The sequence below is a fragment of the Stenella coeruleoalba genome (genome assembly GCF_951394435.1).
Source record: "Stenella coeruleoalba genome assembly, chromosome: X".
Lineage (NCBI taxonomy): Eukaryota > Metazoa > Chordata > Mammalia > Artiodactyla > Delphinidae > Stenella > Stenella coeruleoalba.
This window is the reverse complement of record NC_137152.1, coordinates 84598024-84613492: the sequence shown is the minus strand read 5'-3', so window position 1 is coordinate 84613492 and position 15469 is coordinate 84598024. Positions and strand designations below refer to the sequence as shown.

Genomic DNA, 15469 nt, shown 5'->3' with positions numbered 1-15469 from the left:
GGAAGCTTAAACGCATCATTATAAACCGTTCATGTCGTCAACAAGTTAAGCTCCTATTTAAAAATGAGTTAGTAAGTTTACAAGTCAACTTACAAGCAAGTTGAGAAAATCTTCAATAGATAACTATAACTAAGGGACAGGCCCGGTCTTTTATGTATTTTACCAATTAAGTGTCCGAAATCTCCACGAAGCAATCTGCGTGCCAGGGGCGTCGATGGGCCAATGAACATAGACGTGAAGGGGTTAATACCGGAGTTTGGGGGTGGACCGAGCGGAGGCGAAGAGGATTTTGGGAGCTCCGTTGTACGTCGCCCCAGGGCGCCTGGGAAATATCCAGTGCGCGTTTCTATTATGACCGACCCTAAGTAAGGGCCATCGGCAGGCTGGGTCTGGCCACTGCCGGCGCAGCTGCTCTCAGAGGCCGGAAGGCATGGGCCGTCGGCCGCCGCCGGGAGGGCGGACGAGGCGGAGGTTTGTAGCACTTGTTTTGGGCTGAAGGCGTAGGCATGTCCTGCCTCCAGCCGCGCTGGGACAGGGGAACGGAAGTGAGAGGGGGTGAGGAGACGGGGGAACTGACAGAGTGACGGACCCGGCGGCGAAAATTGAGGGCGTGGGTGTCGGAAGGGGGCGTGTAAATATGTTACGTAGGTGATGAGTTGTGTGAATCTTTTGGGATGGGAGAGGTGGCGGATAGACGAATGGAGGGTAAAATCAGCAGGGTGAAAACGTGTTGTTGGCGGGACACCAGCACATATGAATCGTACCTATATGGGATGACTTTGGAGTGATTTTATTGGGCTCCTGGTTTCAGATTCTACTTTTGATGGCTTGACTCCCTTTAACAAATTACCAAGTACTTGCTCTGTGCTGGGTACTGTACTAGAGGTTCTGTATGAGGAAAGGAATTAGCCTTTATCCTCGACACTTACAGCCTGTCAATTACTATATGCATTTGGAGACAGGCAATTACAATACAAGGAGATAGAGATACCCCAAGTGTTTTGATAACCTACTGGGTGCCACAGACTCTCCTGAGGTTGCCATCTGGGATGATCTTTGATGTGGTGATTTGACATACATTTTAAAGATAAAATAAGCAGGGAAAAACTATGTGCAATTTCTCCAAGCGTGTTCCCTCCCTGTTTAGCTCAGGTGCAGCTACCTGGAGGACTGAGTAGCACTTAAGGCCCAAACTCGTTTATTCCTGGTGAGAGCATTTGTCCATCACAGTGGCACTTCCAGGACCCCTGCTGGAGAGTCACTCTTAACTTGAGATCAAGGCCTCCCCTTGCACGCATAGCCTGCAAGCTCTGGGTAGGACCAGAGTGCAGAACTCAAGGGCTCTCTGCCTTAACCATATGAAACACTTCTGTGCCAGCTCTTTGGTTTTCTAGCATACTCAGTTCATAGCAGGGAATTGTGAATTTACCTGGAATCCTAAGCAATCTTTTTAAAAGTTTGAATCATCAAACCTGCTGCTTTGTTTACCAGAGAAAAAACAGTATAGCAGACAGTCCAAGTCAATGGTTCTCAAACTTTCCTGTGCATCAGAATCAGCTGGGGGGCTTGTTAAAACACAGATTACTGGATTCCACCACAGAGTTGCTGATTCAGTGGGTCTGGGGTAGGCCCCCAAATTTACATTTCTAGCAAGTTCCCAGGAGATGCTGATACTGCTGGTTCCGGGACCACACTTGGAGAAGTACTGGTCTCTACAGAACTGAGATTAGTAAACCAGAAAGGACATCTCTAGGGAAGGCTGGGCACAGTTCTAAAGGTTAGACAAGTCTGAAATAAGTCATGGTAGATATGAAATAAAACGGATGTGTTTTTGTTGTTCATTTGTATGTTTTGAATGGAAGAGCAAAGATGAATCTTCCTGAACTAAACAAAGTAAGGTTTGCATCAGCTTTTTCTTCGCTCATGGGGTTCAGAGTTCCTTAAATTGTTTAAAAAACAAAGTAGTTATTTCCTTTTCAGATCCCTTTCTGAGTTATATTCAAGTAGCTAGTTATTTACAGAACTCACACCCCTGCTTGTGTCATCACCCCCCCCCCAAATGAGGTGTTCTAACTTCTGGTAATAAATTATGTTTGAAGTTAAAACATGAAAAGACAGTTGGGACAATCTACTCAACACAAAGATTTGTATAAGCAGCCAGAATTGAGATGGTGTGATAAGTAGTTTTATTTATTTTTCCACCCTCAATGAAACCCCTTCCTCTTCAGAAGAAATAATCAGTTTATTCACTGTAAAGCACAGAAGGGACCAGAATTCTTACTGTGCCAGAGATTAACTTGAAACCTTCCTTGAGGGACTGACCTAAACAGCCTACTGGAGGGTGGCAGTCCTCAGTTCTGCCTACCCTCCATACCCTCCCATGAGCCTGAAAAAGGCCAGGACAGATTTTTAGAAATGTCACTCATTCTAGACCTGTCAGTGTTGGATCCCAAATTTCCCCACAGGCCAGTTACAAAACCAAACCAAGCCCCAAAACCAAACATGCAGACCCACATAAAACACACAAAAAAGTCCAAATAAACTGGCCTTGGTCTATTGTGAGCCTTTTCAGGGGCCAGCAAGATGCTAGGATGACCAGCACCCTGGATGTTTCAGAAATCTAAGGGTCTGTCATATCCACATTGCAAGGGAGTCAGCAGGACACTGTAGGGGAAGAAAAAGTTTTCCTTGGCTCTTTTAGGGTCCCTGGCTGGGTCTGAAAATTAAACTGACAAAGACAGATTAACAAGAGAGAAGCATACAAATGTATTTAATGTAAGTTTTCCATGACGCAGGAGCCGGCATAGGGAAATGAAGACCCAGAGAAACAGAGCTGAGTATTTTATGCTAGGTTTGACGAAGATTGGGAAGTCATGGAGAAATATGACAAATTAAGGAGTATGAGGGAAGTGTAGTAAACTGGGGGAGACTTAACAAGTCCTGTTTGTTAGGATTTTTCTCTACATCCCTTTGTATTTTTGGAGATAAAGATTCTCCTTTCCTCTGGATATAGGGAGGGAACCTCTCACATGAGGGTTTTATGACCTGTCTCAGGGGAGAAGAGGGGCAAGAGGTCAAGTGTCCTTGTTTCTGCCATTTACTCAAATTCCTTCAGCTTTAAAATATTCAGTGTGCTACGGTGCCATATTTTGGGGTAGCGTGTTCTGAACCTTGTCGGCAGTCACACACACGACTCTTGAATATCAATTAAATTTCACTTATGGTTGGTGAGCCTTTCAGTTATACTTGTGCACTGACTCCTCCCCTCCTCACCAGTCCTCATCTCTGCCTAATTCGCACTTAGTCTTACAGACAGTATAATTTTCTATGAAATATGAGGAGATAAAAAGGAATAAAATAAACCTATGATTTTGAACTATGTATCATTGTGTCCTAAGTGATTCCTAAGTAGGAATGATTTAATTTTGTTGCTTGAACACTCAATAGCTTATGGACCCTGTGAGCAGACAGATGGATGCTGAAGAGAATTTGGGGCCATCTGTGTCAGAGCAGCAAACACATGATTACTCCAGAATTCAGATTCAGACAGGATTGTTTGCAGTCCTGAATCTGTTTCAGCAGATTCAGACTTCTTGCTTGTTACAGCTGATTCCCTAAACAACTTTAAATCAGTGTGTATCTCTCACCTGGAGTGGAGTGGGGTTTTAGGTCTGGCACTTAACCACAAGGCTATGGATGTCATTGTTTTGTTTGGAATGGTTCTTCTGAGGATGAGAGTTCTTACATCAAGTGAGTGAGAACTATAAAGTAGAGGGGAGAAGGGTAATTATCATAATTAATATCACGTTTCTTTGCAAAATAAGATTAGATAAAAGTGAAGAACTCACTAGGAGGAAGAAGAGGCAGAAGTATATTCTAGAATCTGGAATCTGCAACTGATGAGCCAGTTGCTGGGTGTATAACTTATTGCTTTTCCCACAATAGAGGCCTAAACACCCATGTGCCTGCAGCCAGGTTCCCCTTAGGTCCTGTGATCTGTTGGGGACAGGGTAGCTATTGCCGCTATTTATCATAACTTTTCTGCACTTGATAAGGCGATGAAGAAACCCTGATAACCTAATCTCGTATAAATATGTATTTTTTAAAACTATGGAAGCATTTTAATAGCCTCTGGAGATCCAAGGAATTCATATAATTGTCTTCCAAAACTGCATGTAAAAGAGCCAAATCCAAAGTCTTACTGAAAGCTGGAGTTCAGGAGATCAGAAATGGCCTTGCCAGAAATGTGTTTTCTAATTTCAAGGTCCTTAGAGGAGTTCCAGTGCCCTGCAGCCAAAGTCCACCAGGAACATATCTATGGTTTAACAAGTTGGGTTGATTAGTTAGTGAGTTGAGGGAGAATGCACACCACGGGGAACTGATGAAACGTCTCAGAGGGTGTTAGAAAGGACTTATTATAGGATTTGGACTTGTGTTAGGTGATTTGGGGGAGGATTTAAAGAAGCGAGGCTTTGCTCTGGATTGGATTCTGTTAGGAAGTAACAGACTGTACATAGGGGTAATTCCATGATTGGGTATCTTTTTTTTTTTTTTTTTTTTTTTGCGGTACGCAGACCTCTCGCTGTTGTGGCCTCGCCCGTTGTGGAGCACAGGCTCCGGACGCACAGGCCCAGTGGCCATGGCTCACGGGCCCAGCCGCTCCGCAGCATGTGGGATCTTCCCGGACTGGGGCACGAACCCGTGTCCCCTGCATCGGCAGGCGGTCTCTCAACCACTGCGCCACTAGGGAAGCCCCATGATTGGGTATCTTAATGAATCTTATCTAGGAGGATAGACTAGAAGGAGGCCAATTTGTAAAGTAGCAGCTATTAGCCAGGATAGGAGGACGTCTGCTTATTTTGTGGTTTGGTCAAAGTTCATGTTTTGTCTCTTTTCAGACATGACTATGCAGTAGTCTTGCTTTTGTCACAGAGTGGCCTTGTCTGATGTTGATGGTCTGTGAAATTGGTTACGCTCATCAGGAGAACAACAAGGCCTCGCTGTGAGGGCCAGGACAGCTCCCATATGTCAGTGGCTGCTTTTCTCCTCAGAGTGATCAGTGCCAGGTCCAGCAGCCTGTAGGAGACCAAATTCCCTTTCTGCCAGGAGCCATATGTAGCAGAGAAATGGTTAGATGTGTTGAACAGGAAAGACTGAGGGCTGGGTGTGGATTAAAGCATCTGGTTACCCTGTAACAGAACTTAGGAGCCTCAGTGAGAAATAGCAGTCTCCTGAGATTGTTTCCCTTTAAAAAAATCATAAGAGTATACTTAAGCAAGGTAAGTGGATGGGAGAATATAGCAGATTATATTTTTCAAAGATGGCCATAACAGTACCTCTCATCCCATGCTCTCTTCTATAATGTGACCTTGCCACCCTTCCATTGAGAAGTCGGGTTGACATCCCCTCTGCTTTGAATCTAGGCAGACTTTGATTGTCTAAATCATTAGAATAGGGAGAAATGAGACTCTGTGACTTCTGAGGCTAGGCCGTAAGAGGCAGTGTGGCTTGTGCCTTATCTGCAGGGACATTGACCTTTAGAGTCCTGAGCTGCCATGTAAGAAGTCTGACTACCCTGAGACTGCCATGCTTTGAGAAAGCCCAAGTTCATGGTGAGGCCACCTACAGGTCCTCTGGTCAGCAGTCCCAGCTGATAGCAAACATCAACCAGGAGACCAGTTAATGAAGACACATCTAGATGATTAAGGCCCCCAGCTGTTGAGTCTTCCCAGCTGAGGCTCCAGACATCACGGAGTAGAATCAAGACATCCCTGCTGTATACTGAGTTCCTGAACAGATTCCGAGAACAAAATAAAATGATTGTTTTGCACCACTGAGTTTTGGACTGGTTTAGCACAAAGCAATAGTAACCCAAACAGAGGTAGAAATGTTGGTTAACACAGAAGAAATGGAGTGAAAGGAGCAAGGAAGGCAAGTAATTGTAAGAGGGAAAACAGGCTAGGGACAAAGCATTTCGCTTTGCTGTTGCTCCTGCTGCTGCTGAGCTCTTTGATTCCAGAGTGGACAGAAGAGGGAAGAATGGAAAGGGAAGTTATCCAGTACACTAAATGAAACTTCTGTAGATAATTGCACCTCCTTTTAAAATAAGATCTGGAACTATTTAGTTATTTCTTTAATTGAACATCTTGATTAACAGAAGTATGTGGGGTTTTTTTTCCATAAGGAAACAAGTAGTGACCCTAATTAACAGTATTTAATAACCAGAGGGTGAGGGACGATACTCTCCTCTATATCATTGTACGAGGTTGGAGGAAATCACAGTGTTATTTCCAATGACATGTATAGAAGTTTTATTATTTTAATCTGGCAGAATATGGTTCACTTTTAAAGCCTCCATATGTGTCTATATTTTACACACACGAATAGCTCTTGCTGGGTAAGACATTCAATCTGTAAGTTAGAATAGAAGTCCTAGTACTATTATTGGAATTGTGTAATCGGTGAGCACTCAAAAGGTATTGGTTATAAATGTTGAGTACAACCACCAACTGACCTCATGGTTATTGGCCAAGTACAGAATGTCTCAGTCTCTTGTTTCCTTGTAAAAATTCCTGTGAATTTGGTGTTTGGCTCTTTCAATGTGTTCCAGCCACACTGAACTCCCCCATTTGAACCTTGATCACCCCTCTCCTACTGCTGGTTCTTCTTATTCCCTCTACATTCTTCCTCGAAAAGTATTCCTGTCTGTTCACACACTCAAGGCCCAAAGTCAGTGAGCGCCACTTGTTTGGAAACCTAGATCTCATGTTCTCCTCTTCATAACCTTTCCTTGTTTCTCTTTTCTGCCACCTTCAGTTTGCATTATAGTTATCTGGGCATGTGTCTGGCCCTCCTACCAGTCTGTGAGCCCCTGGAAAACAGAATCTATATTAGATTGATTTGGGGGTTCCTCACAGCTCCAAGAGGGATGTTTTGTTCATCTTTAGGATCTGCAGAGAGGACACCTGAGCCTGGAGATGCTAATGAACATCATATATCCAATCAGTGGCAGAGCTAGGGCCAGAACCCGGGTCTCCTAATTCACAGCTTGATGTTTTCCACTAGATGAAGAAGAAGAGGAAGCGGGGGAGAGGAAAAGCAGGAGGAAGTAGTATGCTTCATGAGCGCAAACCTTTGGTATCTGTTTCATTCACTAATGCATTCCCCAGTGCCTAGAGCAGTGCCTGGCACATAGTAGGCACTCAGTAAATATTTACTGAAATAATAAGCAATTGGGGTAAATAAGCATTCATGTACAAGGATGATAACAATGACCTTAGGGGGCATGGGTATTTTTTACTTATCACAAGTTCTTATCTCATGCATTGCTTTGATGCATGAAAGGAGAAACACAAAGCCAGAAAACCCCAGCTTTTCCTGCGCTTGTATTTTTCCACTGCTCTCTTGCACCACTTATCTTTCCCTGGTAGCAATTCTGAGGAATCTGAGACAGCTCCCACTGAACTCTTGCATTAATGTTCTGATAAAAGAAAAATATGATGCACTGGGCACAAAATGTCATTTTATGTAAAAACCTTGGGAAAGTTAGTATTTCTTTAAAAGCAAAAAAAAAAGCAGAGCTCATTACTAATGGCTGCCTTTTATTGGCCTTGCTGGGGGCATCACAGTGGGACAATGTGGCTGGAGTCTATGGTTGCCCAAGAGGTCCTGCTCTCTCAGTAGAGCTGACCCCAGGTAATGGAGGCCATAGGTGTGGCTGAAAAACAGGAAATAGGATGGATAAAACCATATACATTTTAGCCCCTGTACTTACTGGCCTGTGGTCATCATCCCGATAACTCCTACCTCAAATCTCACTAAGGAAAATCCCATATGCTTTCCCTTCCCAATCTGAATTCTTCCTCCTTTGGCATAGTGATCTTTTGTTTCCTTGCCTTTGCTTATTCGGTTCTGAAAAAGGTATCTTTTCCTTAGCTCTACTCCAATCTTTCTTCTTCCTGATTCCCACCCCCAGGGCCAAAGTGATTTTGACTAAATTTATATAGGAAAAGTATCTCCTTATCTGTGGTACCTGAAGGTACAGTTTGTAAGATTTAAAATCTGGGGCAGTGGGAGTAGGAAATGCACTTTGGCCTCAGTCTAGTCCTAAGCCACATGGTTTATAAAAAACTCTCCATCTGAGGAGTTCAGGGAGCTTGCCCAGATGAAGAGCACAGACTCGGGAGGAAGATTGCCTGTGTTGCAGTTTGGGCTCCACACCCCATAGGCTTTGATGACTCTGGGCAAGGTATTAAACCTCTCTGTGTTGTAGTTTTCTTATCTGTAAAATAGAGAGTTGTTAGGGGGATTTGTAGAGTTAATATAGGTGAAGCACTTAGGATGGTGCCTGGCAAACAGTAAGTGCTGTTTATTTTATTATTTTTTTGTATTAGAGTATAGTTCATTTACAATGTTGTGTTAGTTTCAGGTATACAGAAAAGTGATTCAGTTATACATATACATATATCCATTCTTTTTCAGGTTCTTTTCCCATATAGGTTATTACAGTATATTGAGTAGAGCTCCCTGTGCTATACAGTAGGTCCTTGTTGATTATGTACTTTATATATAGTAGTGTGTATATGTTAATCCCAAACTCCTAATATATCCCTCCCCCACCTTTCCCCTTTGGTAACTATAAGTTTGTTTTCGAAGTCTGTGAGTCTGTTTCTGTTTTGTTTTGGGTTGTTTGTTTGTTTGGTTTTGGCTGTGCAGCGCGGCATGCAGGATCTTAGTTCCCCAACCAGGAATCGAACCTGTGCCCCCTGCAGTGGAAGCACAGAGTCCTAACCACTGGACCACCAGGGAATTCCCTGTTTCTGTTTTGTAAATAAGTTCATTTGTATCATTTTTTTTTAGATTCCACATATAAGTGATATATGATATTTGTCTTTCTCTGACTTCACTTAGTATGATAATGTCTAGATTCATCCATGTTTAAACAGTAAGTGCTGTTTAAATGTTAAGTGTTATATCTGTCATTATTATTATTATTAAAATTATTAAAACAGACCCTTGTGTGTATGTACCATCAGAAGCCTAAGGGGAGACGTGAGTGGCACCCCACATATGTAATGAATAGGTGTTAGAGAAGCCAAACATGCTGAACAGACCCAAAGAATTAAGGAGCTATATCTAAGAGAGTGTTTTCAGGAGTTTTATTTTGGTTGTTTTAATCTTTTACTAAAAACAAATCTCAGTTACAAGCCATCGCTTGTGCTTTTGGAATCATGTCTAAGACACAACTGCCTAATCTAAGATTGGGAAGATTGACACCTATGTTTTCCTCTAGTTTTATATTTTAGTCTCTTACATTTAGGTCTTTGATCAATTTTGAGTTACTTTTTGCATATAACGTGAAGTAGGAGTCCAACTTCATTCTTTTGCCTGTTAATACCTAGTTGTTCCAGCACCATCTGTTGAAAAGACTATTCTTTCTTATTGAATGATCTTGGCACCCTTGTTGAAAATAAAGGTCTGAGTTTATTTCTGGACTCTCAATTCTATTCCACTGATCTGTATGTTAATCCTCCGCCAGTACCAGTCTTAATTACTATAGCTTTGGGGTAATTTTTGAAAGCATGAATTCTGAGTCCTATTACTTACTTCTTCCTTTTTTTTTTTCAAGATTGTTTTGGCTGTTTGGACCCTTTGAATTTTCATGTGATTTTAGGATCATCTCATCCATTTCTGCAAGACAGCAAGGAGTTTGATAGGGATTGCATTGAATCTGTAGAACAATTTATGGAGTATTGCCATATTAACAATATTAAGTCTTCTGATCCATGGGCACGGGATTGTTTGTATTTATTTAAACATTGTTTTGTAGTTTTCAGTATACAAGTCTTGCACTTCTTTTGTTAAATTAGTTCCTAAGTAATTTTTATGCTATTATAAACGGAATTGTTTTATTAATTTCCTGTTTGGAGTGTTCATCGCTACTGTATATAAATGTATTGGATTTTTGTATGTTGACCTGCAACCTTGCTGATTTTATTAATTATAATAGTATTTTTGTGAATCCTTTGGATTTTATATGTAAAAGATCATGCCACCTACAAATACTTCTTTCCAACATGGATGCTTTTTATATCTTTTTCTCCCTTCATTGCCCTGGCTAGAACCTCCAGCACAATGTGGAATAGAAGTGGCAAGAATGGAAATCCTTGTCTTGTTTCTGGTCTTATGATGTGTCTAGGTGTGAATTCATTTGAGTTTATCTTGGAATTTGTTGAGCTTCACGGATGTATAGATTAATGTTTTTCATCAAATTTGGAGAATTTCAAGCATATTTTCTTCAAAAATACTTTCTGTCCCTTTCTCTTTCTCCTCTCCTTCTGGGGCTCATTATATGTGTGTTGGTATGCTCAAAGGTCTCTGAAGCTCTGTGCATTTTTCTTCATTCTTTTTTCTTCCTGTTCCTCAGTCTGGCCAATCTCAATTGACTTGTCCTCAATTTTGATGATTCCTTTTTCTGCCAGCTCAAGTCTGCTGTTGAGCCCCTCCAGTGAATATTTTATTTATTGTACTTTTCACCTCCAGAATTTCTGTTTGGCTCTTTTTAATAATTTCTGTCTCTTTATTGATATTCTCTGTATGGTGAAACATCCTTATCATACTTTAAGTCTCTGTACATGGTTTGATTTAATTAGTTCTTTCAACATACTTATAATAGGTTATATGAAGCATTTGTCTAGTAAGTCTAATGTCTCAGCTTCCTCAGGGAGTTTCTATTGACTGATTTTTTTCCTGTATTTGGGCCTTCCTTCCTCCCTCCCTCCCTCCCTTTCTCTCTCTCTCTCTCTCTCTCTCTCTCTCTCTTTCTTTCTTTTTCTTTCTTTTCTTTCTTTCTTTCTTTCGTGTGTCTCATATTTTTTTGTTTAAAAGTGGACATTTTGGGGGCTTCCCTGGTGGCGCAGTGGTTGAGAGTCCGCCTGCTGATGCAGGGGACACGGGTTCATGCCCCGGTCCAGGAAGATCCCAGATGCCGCGGAGCGGCTAGGCCCGTGAGCCATGGCTGCTGAGCCTGCGCGTCCGGAGCCTGTGCTCCGCAACGGGAAAGGCCACAACAGTGAGAGGCCCGCGTACTGCAAAAAAAAAAAAAAAACGTGGACATTTTGAATACTGTGGCAACTCTGGAAATCACATTCACACTGCAAGGGTTTGTTGTTGTTGCTGTTTTTTGTTGTTGCTCTTTGTTTAGTGTCTTTCTTGGACTAATTCTGTAAAGTCTGTATTTCCTGTTGTGTGTAGCCACTGAAGTCTTGCCCGGTTATATCACTGTGGCTTAGTTGTCAGCTAATAATTGGTCAGAGGTTTTCTAAAGTGTCTTGAACCAGTAACCCTCCCACTTTTTGCAGAAAGGCTCTGCGTGTATTGTGGTACACCGTCAGTGCTCTGGTAAGCGGTTCACAATTATGCCTTAGCCTTCACTTCCTGTTTTCACAGACTCTCAAGGTTAGCCAGAGGTGAGACATGGGAGCCTTCTAATGTCTTTCCTGGGCATGTGCACAGCCCTTCATGTGTGTGTACTTTTAGATCCTCAGGAATGTATTGTAGCTTTTCAAAGACCTTTTTGGACATCTCGTTCTCCAGATCTTCCTTTTAAGTTTTATGGTCAGTCTTTTGTTTTTCCCAACAGGTATCATGGCCTAGGCAGCTGTGATGTTAAACAATTGCCACTGATAATGTTTGGCAAATGCCCTGTAAATAGGGCTTTTCCCACTCTCTCACGCCCTGCTGAGTCATGTCAAATAACTACAAGCCATGGGAAAGAGGCTTTTTCAGGGAGCTGACAGATCAAATAGTCATAGTGCTCTGAGGATGGGAGTTTTTGAGGAGCTCCAGGCTGTTCTGCCCCCACCAGTGACTGTTAGGCAGCTGGCTTTCATGGCCTTTTACCATGGGTGTGAGGCTGCTGGTTTTCAAGGCTACCACTGAACAGGAGAGAGGGGGTTGAAATAGGGCAAGTTAAAAGGCCCCAAAGATCAGTGTTCTTAGCAAGACTAAGTAGTTTTCTTGAATAAATGCTCCTCAGATTGTCTGCAAACTTTTGAATCATGTCCATAGTTCTGAAAAAGTTGATTTTAACACTTTTTGCCAGTGTTCTCATTGCTGTTTTGCAAGAATGGATCTTCAGAGGTTCCTACTGTGCCATTCTGAAAGCTCTTCCTCACAGATTTTTATTCTGTTTAGGGTACAATCAGAGCTCCATCTAAAATAACAATCTTGTATGGATATTTGGGTCAGAACTTCTTAGCAGTGGGCAGGATTTGGACTAACAATGAAAATGCTGAAGATGGCCTCTTCCTGTGTCTTCAGGACTCTAAAAGACTGTCCTGGACTGAGGCTGGGCTACGATCATGAGTAGGACAGTGGGTGAAAACTATGGGCAGCCAGTGAGTTAATGTTGTTTTTTCCCCAACTAGGTTGTTTCTTTCTGTGCTCATAGGCATCTGAAAACCTGGAGATATGTTTGAGCCAAACTTCTGCAGAGATGGGCCACCAATTCCCCTTTACTGTTCACCACATTCCCCAGAAAGTTTATTGGACTTGGACCTTTCCTTGAGAAGGAATTTGGGAGAGAATAATATTAAAAAGGGGGAAACAAACACTTACTGAATGAACCAATGAGTAGTGGGCTGGAGAGATCAGGGAAGGCTTCCTGAAGGAGGCACGGGTTTGATCTGATCCTGCAAGAATGGGTGCATGTTGGTTAGTTGAAGAAAATGTGTGGTGAGTAGGAAAGCAGTTAAATTTAATGCAACCAATTGAGATATCTGTAATTAATTCCCCTCACTGAGCCACTGTAAGAATATATCCCAGGCTTATCCCTGGGAGAAAGCCAGAGACTAGGCAATGATCAAAAAAATGGGGGAGGCAGTATATCATAATGGTCAAGAATTCAGGTTCTGATGTCAGACTGCTTAAGTTCAAATCCCAGACTTTCTGCTTATATGCTTATTAGCTGTATGATCCTGGGCAATTTAACCTCTCTGACCCTATTTATCTGTGAAATAGGGTCCCCCTTTTTCCTGCCTCACAGGTTTGGTGAGAAGATTAAATGGGATAATGCATCAATAGTGCAAAATACAATGCCTTGCACAGAGTAAGTGCTCACCAAAAGACATCTATATAATTTTTTCTTCCAGTTTTGAGGTATAATTGACATATACTGCTGTATAAGTTTAAGGTACACAGTATAATGATTTGATATACGTATATCATGAAGTGATTATCACAATAAGTTTAGTGAACATCTATCATCTCATATAGGTACAGAATTAAAGAAATAGGAAAAAAGCAGTTTTCTTTGTGATGAGAAGGCTTAGGATTTACTCTCTTTGACAACTTTCATATATAACATACAGCAGTGTTAAATGTATTTATCATGTTGTACATTATATCCCTAAGGCAGCCAGATTTTTAATCTGAGTCCAGCCACGAATCCAGATACCAAATGCACAAAGCTGGAAACCATGTCAGTATGGTCAGAATTGAAATTGTTTTTAAATGCTTCCTGCAATTGCTTTGTTTATTTCTGTTCAGTTCACCTTTAGAATTTGGTAACATATTATTGAAAATGCCAGCATGTTTCCATATGTTAGGAAGAATTGTATGGAGTGTTTTTTGTTTTATGTTTGAGAGACAGAACGTTAAACAGGGCACTGCAATAGAGGCAGGAATCCCACAGAGAGAACCCCCAGGGCCTAGGTGAGATTCAGAGGGATGGAATCAAGTCCTTGATCAGCTTAACCTCCTGGGAGTAGATTCTACTACCTGAGCTTTTCTCTCTTTGGGTTTCAGAGGTCCAAGATTTTTATTTATTCACTCATCAAACAGGCACTGGGGAGGGTGGAGGCACAGTGGTAGTTTTTTTTAACTAGAGCAGGGGCTCTGGACCCAGGTCAGGCTTGAATCTGAGCCCTAACATTTCCTAGCTCTGTGACCTTGGGCAATTTGCCTAACCTTTCTGTGCCTCTGGAGGATAATATCTGTCTCATAGAATTACTGTAAGAGTTAAATGAGTTAATACATGTGTACATAAAGGACTTAGACAAGTTCCTGGCATATAGTAAATGTTCAACAAATGTTAAATGTAACTAATTTTATAGTGGGTGGGAAGGTGATTATTTTAATTTTCTGTTTACATGTTTAACTCTGTTTATATGCTCAATTAAACAGAATTCAACTGTTCACTCTGTATCTCCCATGCCTAGTAATTTTGTTAGGTGAATGCATGTTCACTGGTAAACAATCCTAATGTAGTGAGAGGTACTATAACAGAGCTTGAGTACAAGGCACTTTGCAGGACATGAGGGATATGATATGTTATGCTCAACTTTGAGCAATTCAGGGAACATTTGGTTGAGAGGGGCTGTTCCCTTCTAGAATTTTCAGTGCAGTCAGATCTATGAGAGCCAACAGCATCCAGGAACTAGGTAAAGTGATGCTAGAGAGTCACCAGGTGGCAGTACTGCACAGGGATTCAGGTAGAAGAGGAAAAGAGGAGCCCTTTCCAGCCAAGAGTTCATGTTTATGTCTGACGCTGTTTTTCTCTCCTCTCCACAGAAATTCAAGCCATGATTTCTTCCCCTTTGTTCTGCTGGTTTTGGAGCACTGCTATTCCTACCCAAGGCTGCTTGGGAGTCATCTGGCGCTCAAGCCGCTCTGTCTTTACCAGGCAGAGGAGAGAAACCATGCTGAGTATATTTCCAATTCTTTGCATGTTGGGCTTCTAACTCCCACACCACCAACTTGTGTCTCCTGCTATGCCCTGGATGGAATTAAAAGAGTGAGGTGAGAAGCAAAACTAACATTTTTTGAGACAGCAGGCACTGTATCAGAAACTTAATATAATCATGTTGTTGAATTGCCACAGAACCCTGAGAGATTAATTTTGTAATTTATTTTGTCCACCATCTTGCTTCAGCAATTATTAACATAGGCGTGGCCAGGCTTGTTTCAGCTATACCCCCCCATCCAACACCACTGGATTATTTTCAGGCAAATCACAGATAATTTTTCACTGCATAATTTCGTTTTTAAATACTTTCTTACATTCCTCTAAAAGGTAAGGACTTTTAAACACACCACAGTATCATTATAACACTTTAAAAAAACCCAAGCAATAATATCCTAACATTATCAAATATATACCAAGTATTCAAATTTACCTAGTTGTCTCATTTTTAAAACTGTATTTGTTTCATTCAAATCTGGATTCAATCAAAGTTCATAGATTTAATTCATTTGATATATGAGCTGTGAGCCATTTTACATAGAGGGAAACTGAGGATCAGAGAGGATAATCAGTTCAGTATTCAAAAACAATTCTCTATTGAATCAGACCTGGTACCAGATGTTGGGGATACAAAGATTAGGAAGACCCAAGTCTCTGCTTCAAGGAACTCAGTCTTATGCTCCTGTAATGCTCTGTGAATATATCTATCACAAGACTTAATACACT

At 41.6% G+C, this 15469-nt stretch overlaps 1 protein-coding gene across 2 annotated transcripts in view; it reads left to right on the top strand.

The window, feature by feature from the left end:
* The first annotated feature begins 317 nt into the window (after positions 1–317).
* The window catches only part of LOC307180778 (thymosin beta-15C), a 59366-nt gene continuing 44214 nt past the window's right edge, over positions 318–15469 (top strand). For both annotated transcript variants that reach the window (XR_013825782.1, XM_079911234.1), the window contains exons 1-2: positions 318–471; positions 14572–14799. The gene's annotated coding sequence lies outside the window, so the exon portion shown is untranslated. The remainder of the gene's footprint in view (positions 472–14571; positions 14800–15469) is intronic.